Raw genomic sequence first — 10,662 nt, 5'->3', positions numbered from 1 at the left:
TCTAACATTAAAGGGGTATACAAAGTATAATCCTGATGAGTGTAGAAGGAAGTTAGCTCGTATGGTTATCATAGATGAACTACCTTTTCAGTTTGTGGATGGGAGAGGGTTCCAAGAATTTGTTCAAGAATTGGAACCTAGATTTACATTTCCTTCTTGCCACACTGTGGCAAAGGATATTAAAAAGATGTACTGGAAAGATAAAGATGTTTAAAGGGGCCAATTGGCAGATTTGGTAATTTGCCTCACTACCGATATTTGGACTTCTGTCCAAAATTTCAATTATATGTCTTTGACTGCTTATTTTATTAATTCTGATTGAATTCTTCATAAAAAGATTATTAAGTTTTGTCAAATAATTGATCACAAGGGTGAGACGATTGGGAAAGCCTCAATAAAAAAGTGGGGGTTGGCACGGGTTTTGATAGTTTCGGTTGATAATGCATCGTCTAATGATATCGCCTTGGGATATCTGAAGACTTATCTTAGAGAGGCAAATAAGACATTCTTGGGTGGTGAATATTTGCATGTTAGATGTTCTACACATATCTTGAATCTAATTGTGACTGAGGGGTTGAAGGATGTTAATGACTTGGTTGCACGAGTTAGACTGGCTGTGAAATTTGTGAGGTCTTCTCCTTCTAGATTGGAGAAATTCATGATTATTGCGAAAACTATAGGCATAACATCAAAGAAGGGTCTTTGTACTGATGTTCCTACCAGATGGAACTCAACCTTCTTGATGTTGGAGGCGGCCTAAGAATATAAGGCATCATTTCAATTATTGGGTGACGAAGATATTCAATATGTCAAATACTTTGATGAGCACGAGAGATTAGGAAAGCCTAATAATGATGATTGTGAGGTAGTTTCTACTTTTGTTGATTTTCTCAGACTTTTTTACGATGTCACATTGAAGTTATCTGCTTCTTTGTATCCTACATCCCATGAATTTTATCAACAAATATGTAGGGTGAAAGAAGAATTAGATGACATGTGAAGGGGTTCCAATCTAAGGATGAGGGAATGACATTAACCATGAGGGTCAAATATGACAAGTATTGGAGAGATTTGACTAAACTAAATATTTTGTTATATGTGGCTATTATTCTTGATTCCCGTCTGAAAATTTTAGGCATGTTATATGGTTTGGGACTTGCGCACTATCAGGCATGAACTGATCTTATTGGTGAGATGGCCTGAGATACCCTGACTAAATTATATGATGAGTTTAATACAATTAAGGGTGGTACTGCATCTACTACACCTGCACCTACCCTAATTGTAACACTCGAGCGCAAGGCCCAGGTCCAGATGAAGCCCAGCCCTGAAGACCCCAGTAAACGGCGTCGTTTTTTGCAAGTCTCCTTCCCTTTTTCCTTTCTATCTTCCCCGACGGTTTTTTTTTTTTTTTTTTGTTTCTTTCCTTTTTCCCAGCTGTTCTGGTTTCCGAAAACCCCTCCATCCTGTGTACCTGCTCCCCACGTTTCTTTTGTTTATTTCGGTTTCTCACATGGAAAACTTCCTTCACCACATTTTGAACTACTCAAATTCTCCATCTTACACAAATTCCAGATCATTCTTTGCGAGTGCTGCGAGTTCTTCCAAGGGTCGTCGAATCTCATCGCCGTTGGCTGGTTTCAACAACTGTGAGCCATTTCTCTCTCTCTCTCTCTCTCTCTCTCTCTCTCTCTCTCTCTCTCTCTCTCTCTCTCTCCCTTTACCTCTCCGACTGCTTCGTGACTTTTCTTTGGGTGTTTACTCTGTACAATCGGCTCGTGGGTCTCAAGATTCTAGTGTTGTCGTCGAGTCTCGGACTGGAAGTGCTAGCTTTGGTAAAAATATCTCCTCCCACCGTTTGATTTCAGTCTCGTTATTTTCATTTTTCCTCTATTTATTTTTCACGCACACCTCCTCTTTGTCTTAACTCACCGTGTACACACTCAAACCACTCAATTCCTCTTTGTATAGAATCACTATTTCTTTCACTAGATTGCAGTGAGTCTTGGGCTTAGAATTCTATGGCTTGCTTTGATTTGAGGTTGTGCAAAGCCATTCATAACTCTATAGAGTAATACTCTTCCGAAACTTTTGGGAGTAATATTCATTAACTGCTAGTGTAAATCACAAGTAACACTGTCGTTGTGTCGCAGGGCATTGATATAATCTTTAGGCAGCGTCCGCTTGCTTTCGTTTTTCATCGTACTAAACTCGTGAATTTAAGTAAGTTAATCTATAGCAATAATATTGTTTTAGTTATTTACTTAATATTATGATTTGTATTTTCTAATTCTAATTTAAAAGCTTTTATGTCTTGATTGTATATTGAGGGTAGTATTTTTTTTAGAAATTACATGGTTGGTTGTGGAATGTGGATAAGGTGTTGTTGATATGGTGTTGGTGTGAAATTTTAATTACATGGCTGGTGGGGAATAACAGTGATCAAGGGTGGAGTGGTGTTTTTGTGGCTGATTGTCTTTGATTAAATGCATGTTGGTAAATGGTAAGAGGTAAGCTGTATGAGTTGTATTTGGCTGCTGTGTGGAGATTTTAGTGGCTGTGATGGGATTTACATGCTAATGGTTTGAGGAGGGGACTGTTCGGGTTTAATTTTATGATAGTTATTGAGGTAAAAATGGGTTGTTTTGAATTATTACTCAATAAATAGTAGCTTATTAGATTGGTTTATTAAATGTTGGATATATGTTTTGTTTAGGTAGTGTTACTACTAGAGTTCTGACTCAAGGTGTGGATAATACACGGAAGTCAAGTAAGCTAGGTTCATATACTAGTTTTGTATAAAAGAAATGAAATAAGGTTGACTTTAAAAATATGTATGTTTGTTTTTGAAAAGAAATCTAAAAACGACCTCAGATGTTTCTTCTGCATATGCATAAATTCTATATAAGAGAAAGTATTTTCTGTCATGACTGGTGTAGACATGAGCTAATTTTGTGCATTCTGTTTCTGAACTATGCAACAAGAGCGAATGTGAAAATCTAAAAATTTTTGCTATGAATAAATGAAAATGTTTTGATTCTATTTATTTCGAACATATGAAATGATTTGAAGCTATTCAGTATTTTGTTTTGATATGATGTGTCATATAAAAACCTTGGCATGAAGTTTTGATTCTGTATCTGAATGTGATCTGGTCCCGATGATGTTCCGTTCTGTTTATAACCCAACCATTGGGGAGAAACATGATATACAACCCAGCTACAGGTATAATGGTAGTTTATAACCATACCATGGGGGAGAAACATGGTATATGACTCAGGCACGAGTATAATAGTAGTTTATAACCCTACCACGAGGTGAAACATGGCATATGGCCCAATCACGGGTATAACGATGATTTATAACCCTACCACGAGGGTGAACATGGTATACGGCCCAACCACTAGTATAATAGTGGTTTATAACCCTACCACGGGGGTTAAACATGGTATTTGTCCCGATGTGATGCTATGAGATGATATGAATATAATGTTTCAATTTGGATATGCCAGAGGATTTTCTTTTTGGGAACAAGTTTGTTTTTTCTAAAAATTTCACTCTGATGTTTTGTACCAAGTTTTATTTATGCATTCCGAAAGTTAAAATGTTGTTTCTGCATTCTGAAAGAAATTTTTATTATTGTTCGCATATCGAACGTTATAAATGCTCATATTTACATGCTAGTATATGTTTTCTGCTTGCTGAGTTGTTGATAACTCACCCCTTAATCTTCATAATATTTTCTGACGATATTGATGGTTCAGCTGAAGACCGGTATTAGAGTTTGAGGACAAGATTAGCTGTGGATAGTTATTGGATATCTCGTGGTACTAGTGCTGCTGGTGGATTTTATTTATTTAGTAGGTTGATTTCGATATGTTTAGATGGATTATAGAGACTTATGTCAATTCTATTTTAGTCTAGTTTGTTAATTGAAACATGAAGAGAAGTTGATATTTTATTTGGGTTGTTATACGGAGGATCTGGTATGTGAATATGTGTGGTTTATTAATTTGAAGTATTTATGTTTGTTTTGGAGTTTTGGAAGTATATATTCTTGGATTTGAAAATATATTAGTATTGTTGGAGTTGATTATCAGGTGTTAGGAGTTAACTCCCTGGACCTCCGGGGTTGGAGCGTTACAGTTGGTATCAGAGACAGGTTAGAGATTCTGCATACTATAAACCTTTTGAGGTTTAGATATCTGTGGGTTCATAGGATGTAAAATTTCAAATGGGTAGTGTAGGAACTTGAGGACTATAAAGATGATCATGTGGATATTTAAGTTTGAGCTTTTGTAAACCTTATGATTGATTTTGGATGGGATTTGAGTTTTAGATTTGGCAGATGTTAGGAATTGAATTCATAACTTTGAGGTTCAGATTCTAAAGATGTATGTGGGTATTAAGCGCTGTCAGGCTTAAATAGTTATCTGATATATATATATATATATTTGTATTTATATGTATATTTTATTGATTTATTCTATTAATTTAATATTTTCGTCTTTACTTATTTTAGAACATTTCACCAAGTTTAAGCTTTCAGGATGGCGTCTCGTCGTCGAGTTCGAAGTCCTGAAGATTTGAACGAAAACAACAATGATGGGGGTTGCAGTTTGAACAATTTAATCGGACGCATCCTCCCACCTTTGATGGAAGAGGCGATACAAATGCAAAAGAGGAGTGTATTCAAGATATTGAAGAAATATTCAGTGTTTTGGAGTGTACCGATCAACAGAAAGTTCGGTTCGCAGCTTTTAAACTAACTGGAGAAGCGAAGAGATGGTGGAATTCAGAAAAAGTCATCAGGGAAGTTGAGGGGACTGGAGTGATTGTTTTGGCTCAATTCAAGCAGAATTTCTTTGATCGATTTTTCCCTAAAGCGGATAGGGAAGCTATAGCTCGAGATAGCTCGAGAGTTCACCAACTTAGTGCAAGGGACCATGACTGTGCGCTAGTATGCTGCAAGGTTTGCAGAATTATCACGCTTCGCTGCATACCTAATTCCTGATGAGGGGAGGAAGACCAGGAAGTTTGAGGAAGGTTTGAACTACAGGATTTATGAACGAGTGATGATCCTACAGATTCAGAATTTTTCAGAGTTAGTGCACAAGGCGATGCTAGTTGAACAGAATCTTAAAAGGGGTGTTGAATTGCAAGAATAGAGGAAGAGAGCTACTTCACAAGGATTCTCTAGTTTGGATCAAGGGCCATGGAAGAAGAGGAATGAGGGGAGCAGTTCAAGTCAGAGACAGATTCAGGGAAATCATACAACTAACCCCTGTAAGTTTTGTGACCGTATACACGTTGGGGAGTGCAGAAAGGAAGTGGGATCATGTTTCAAATGTGGTGAGGATAGGCACTTCATTAGAGAATGTCCTTTGCTTGCGGAAAACAACAGAAGGCCCAACCCACCTCAAAGCTTTAGGCTGAATGACCAGGGCAGCAACCAGCGGAGGACTGTGCCGGCACGAGTGTTTGCTTTGACACCGGGAGAAGCTGAGGACAAGAATGATGTAATCACAGGTATAATCTTTCTGACTCTTCTATTTAGATTTTTATGTTAAAATTTACGATTTCTTATCTTGTTATCTCTATGGATTATATGGCGTAAACACATGAATTATCCCCATGTTTCTCAATAAGGCTATTGTTTTGTTTGACTCGGGGGCTACCCACTCTTTTATTTCAATGGATTATGTTAAGTTCTACCCGTTGATGCTAAAAAGATGGATTACAATTTGAGGGTCTCAACCCCAGCAAGTGATATAGTGACTTGCAACAAGATTTTACTTAAGTGTCCAATAACTATTAGTGGGAGGGAAATGCCAGCTAACTTGATAGTCTTTCCTATGATTGGGTTTGATGTGATATTGGGAATGGATTGGTTAGCTTCCAGTTTTGCCAGTTTTGCCAGTATTGACTGCTTTAAAAAAGAGGTGGTATTCAAATTTTCGGAGGGAGAGAACTTCGATTTATGGGTTCCAGAGTGCGTATCCTTCCACCAATTATTTCTGCTTTTCAGGTAAGCAAGTTAATACGTGATGGGTGTCAAGGGTACTTGGCTTTCGTGGTGGATGAACCAAAGGAAGAATTGGAGTTAGAAGAGATTCCTATTGTGAGAGAATATCTGGAGGTTTTTTCTGAAGATTTGTCTGGATTGCCACCAGAGCGGGAATTAGAGTTTGCCATTGAACTAGCCCCAGGCACGACACCTCTTTCCAAAGTCCCTTATCGAATGGCACAATCAGAGTTAGCTGAACTCAAAGAACAGTTGCAAGATTTATTAGACAAAAGTTTCATCAGGCCTAGTGTGTCACCTTGGGGAGCTCCGGTTTTGTTTGTGAAAAAGAAGGATGGGACAATGAGAATGTGTATAGACTACAGAGAACTGAATCGAGTGACCATAAAGAATAAATATCCACTGCCCCGCATCAAAGATTTATTTGATCAGTTGCAAGGTGCTCAGGTATTCTCCAAGATTGATCTCAGATCGGGTTATCATCAATTGAAGATCAAGGGGGAGGATGTGCCTAAGACAGCTTTCAGGACTAGGTACGACCATTATGAATTCTTGGTCATGCCTTTTGGCCTAACCAATGCCCCAACGGTATTTATGGATTTGATGAATTGGGTATTTCATGAGTTCTTGGATAAATATGTAGTGGTTTTTATTGACGACATATTAATCTACTCCAAGAACAAAGCTGAACATGAAGAGCATCTGAGACAAGTACTTGGGACACTCAGGGATAAGAAATTATTTGCTAAGTTGAAGAAGTGTGAGTTTTGGTTTGAGTCTATTTCATTTTTGGGACATGTAGTCTCAAAGGATGGTATTTCAGTAGACCCCATGAAAGTTGAAGCAATAGTTAACTTGACCCAACCAACCAATGTGCATGAAGTTAGGAGTTTATTGGGTTTGGCTGGTTATTACCGTCGGTTTATATGCAATTTCTCAAAAATAGCAGTTCCCTTAACCGCCCTTACCAGGAAGAATAATAAGTATGAATGGACTAAAAAATGTGAGGAAAGCTTCCAGGAATTGAAGAAGAGATTGGTGGCAGCTCCGGTTCTGACAGTCCCTAGCGATAGAAGAGGTTTTGTGGTATACAGTGACGCTTCACGATTGGGTTTGGGGTGTGTATTGAGGCAGCAGGGGAAAGTAATAGCATACACTTCTCGGCAATTGAAGACATATGTGCAAAATTACCCCACACATGATTTGGAGTTAGCCACTGTTGTCTTTGCACTTAAAATCTGGAGGCATTATTTATATGGTGAAAGGTGCAAAATCTACACAGATTACAAGAGTTTGAAGTACTTCTTCACTCAGAAGGAATTGAATATGAGGCAGAGGAGATGGCTTGAACTAGGACCAGCAGTTGCAACTCTTACCGCTCAGCCCTACTTAATAATGGACTTAGAAAGAGTTACTATTGAGGTTGTTACTGGTGACCAGCAAGCATTGATAGCCAGTTTAATAGTTCAACCAGCTTTGATAGACATAATTAAGCTCGCTCAAAAAGAAGATTCTAAGTTAGCGAGATTAATAGAAGAAGTAAAAAAAGGGAATAAACCGAAGTTTAGCATCTCTAAAGATGGAATTTTAAGGTACGGATATAGGTTTGTGTCGAGCAATGATGAAATAAAAAGACTCATCCTTGAAGAAGCGCACCGCTCTCTTTACACAGTTCACCCAGGTAGTACAAAAATGTATCGGGATTTGAAGGAGTCATTTTGGTGGGATGGCATGAAGAGAGAGATTGCTGAATTTGTGGGACAATACCTAACTTGCCAACATGTGAAAGTAGAACATCAGAGACCAACATGGTTATTGCAACCACTTCAAATTCCAGAATGGAAATGAGAGTATATTTATATGGATTTTGTTATAGGCCTACCACGGACACTGACTAGACAGGATGCAATATGGGTGATAGTGGATCGTTTGACAAAGACCGCTCACTTTGTGCCTATCAAAGTTTCTTATAAGCTGGAGAAACTAACCGAGCTGTATATACAGGAAATAGTGAGGTTGCATGGGGTACTCGTGTCCATTGTGTCAGATAAGGATCCTCGTTTCACTTCAAAATTTTGGTGAAGCTTACAGGAGGCCATGGGCACTAAGTTAAATTTCAGCACTGCATTTCACCTGCAAACGGATGGCCAATCGGAAATGACCATTCAAATTTTGGAAGACATGTTGAGGGCGGCGTGTATGTTGAATTTCAAGGGAATCTGGATACGACACTTGCCTTTGGTCGAGTTTCTTATAATAACAGTTACCAGGCTAGCATTAAGATGTCACTTTATGAAGCACTTTACGGTAGGAAGTGTAGATGCCCTTTGTATTGGGACGAGGTGGGGGAAAGACAGGTTTTGAGTCCCAAAATCATACAGAAGACAACAGAGAAGATAGAGACCATTTGAGCCAGAATGAGAGCAGCTTAGAGTCGACAGAAGAGCTATGTAGATAACCGTCGCCACCATTAGAGTTTGAGGTTGGGAATAAAGTATTCTTGAGGATTGTGCCTATGAGAGGGGTCATGAGGTTTGGAAAGAAGGGCAAGTTGAGCCCTAGATTTGTCTCACCCTTTGAGATTCTTGATCGGATTGGCCCAGTTGCTTACAGGGTAGCCCTACCACCAGCACTTTCAGGAGTACATGATGTATTTCATATATCTATGATAGGAAGTATATACCTAACCCCACCCACGTTATCGACTACGAGCCTCTTCAACTTCAGAAAAATCTGACTTAAATAAAAGAGCCGAGCGGATTATAGAGAGAAAAGAACAAGTGTTATGGAATCGGACTATCCCATTGGTTAAAGTGGTATGGAATAATCATACTATCAGTGAAGCTTCCTGGGAATTAGAAGAAGATATGCAAGTCAAGTACCCACAGTTGTTCGACAGTGATCTACATAATTTGTGACAAATTCTGAGGACGAAATTTTTATAAAGGGGGAGGATGTAACACTCGGGCCCAAGGCCCAGGTCCAGATGAAGCCCAGCCCGGAAGACCCCAGTAAACGACATCGTTTTTGGTGAGTCTCCTTCCCTTTTTTATTTCTATCTTCCCTGACAGTTTTTTTTTCTGTTTCTTTCCTTTTTCCCAGCTGTTCTGGTTTTCGAAAACCCCTCCATCCCGTGCACCTGCTCCCCATGTTTCTCTTGTTTATTTCGGTTTCTCACATGGAAAACTTTATTCACCACATTTTGAACTACTCAGATTCTCCCTCTTACGCAAATTCCAGATCGTTCTTTGCGAGTACTGTGAGTTCTTTCGTGGGTTGTTGAATCTCGTCGCCGTTGGCTGGTTTCCACAACGGTGAGCCATCTCTCTCTCTCTCTCTCTCTCTCTCTCTCTCTCTCTCTCTATTTCCCTTTACCTCTCCGACTGCTTCGTGGATTTTCTTTGGGTGTTTGCTCTGTACAGTCGACTCGTGGGTCTCAAGATTCTAGTGTCACTGTCGAGTCTAGGATTGGAAGTGTTAGCTTTGGTAAAAATCTCTCCTCCCACCCTCCGATTTCAGTCTCATTATTTTCATTTTATCCTCTATTTATTTTTCACACACACCTCCTCTCTGTCTTAACTCACCATTTACACACTTAAACCACTCAATTCCTCTTTGTACAGAATTACTATTTCTTTCACTAGATTGCAGTGAGTCTTGGGCTTAGAATTCTGTGGCTTGCTTTGATTTGAGGTTGTGCGAAACCATTCGTAACTCTATAGGGTAATACTCTTCCGAAACTTTTGAGAGTAATGTTCATTAACTGCTAGTGTAAATCACAAGTAACACTGCCGTTGTGTTGCAAGGCATTGATATAATCTTTAGGCAACGTTCGCTCGCTTTCGTTTTTCATCGTACTAAACTCGTGAATTTAAGTGCGTTAATCTATAGCAATAATATTGTTTTATTTATTTACTTAATATTATGATTTGTATTTTCTAATTCTAATTTGAAAGTTTTTACGTCTTGATTGTATAGTGAGGGTAGTATTTTTTTTAGAAATTACATGGTTGGTTGTAAAATGTGGATAAGGTGTTGTTGATATGGTGTTGGTGTGGAATTTTAATTACATGGCTGGTGGGGAATAGCAGTGATCAAGGGTGGAGTGGTGTTTTTGTGGTTGCTTGTCTTCGATTAAATGCATGTTGGTAAGAGGTAAGAGGTAAGCTGTATGAGTTGTATTTGGCTGCTGCGTGGAGATCTTAGTGGCTGTGATGGGATTTACATGCTAGTGGTTTGAGGAGGGGACTGTTCGGGTTTAATTTTATGATAGTTACTGAGGTAAAAATGGGTTGTTTTGAATTATTACTCAATAAATAGTAGCTTATTTGATTGGTTTATTAAATGTTTGGTATATGTTTTGTTTAGGTGGTGTTACTATTAGAGTTTTGACTCAAGGTGTGGATAATACACGGAAGTTAGGTAAGCCGGGATCATATACTAGTTTTGCATAAAAGAAATGAAATGAGTTTGACTTTAAAAATATGCATGTTTGTTTTTTAAAAGAAATCTGAAAACTACCTCAAATGTTTGTTCTGCATATGCATAAATTCTATATAAGAGAAAGTATTTTCTGTCATGACTAGTGTAGACATGAGCTAATTTTGTGCATTCTGTTTCTGAATTATGCAACAAGA

General features: G+C 38.5%; 1 long non-coding RNA gene across 1 annotated transcript; it reads right to left on the bottom strand.

The window, feature by feature from the left end:
- Positions 1 to 1,145: 1,145 nt before the first annotated feature.
- Positions 1,146 to 9,595, bottom strand: LOC121256496. The gene is made up of 3 exons (XR_005939014.1): positions 9,585 to 9,595; positions 4,928 to 4,930; positions 1,146 to 1,278 (listed from the first exon to the last, which is right to left on the bottom strand). It is a non-coding gene; the product is annotated as an uncharacterized LOC121256496 (long non-coding RNA).
- Positions 9,596 to 10,662: the final 1,067 nt, after the last annotated feature.

This window comes from Juglans microcarpa x Juglans regia, chromosome 3D, assembly GCF_004785595.1.
Source record: "Juglans microcarpa x Juglans regia isolate MS1-56 chromosome 3D, Jm3101_v1.0, whole genome shotgun sequence".
Taxonomy (NCBI): domain Eukaryota; kingdom Viridiplantae; phylum Streptophyta; class Magnoliopsida; order Fagales; family Juglandaceae; genus Juglans; species Juglans microcarpa x Juglans regia.
Note: the sequence above shows the minus strand (reverse complement) of the source record. Positions and strands in the feature narration are given on the sequence as shown.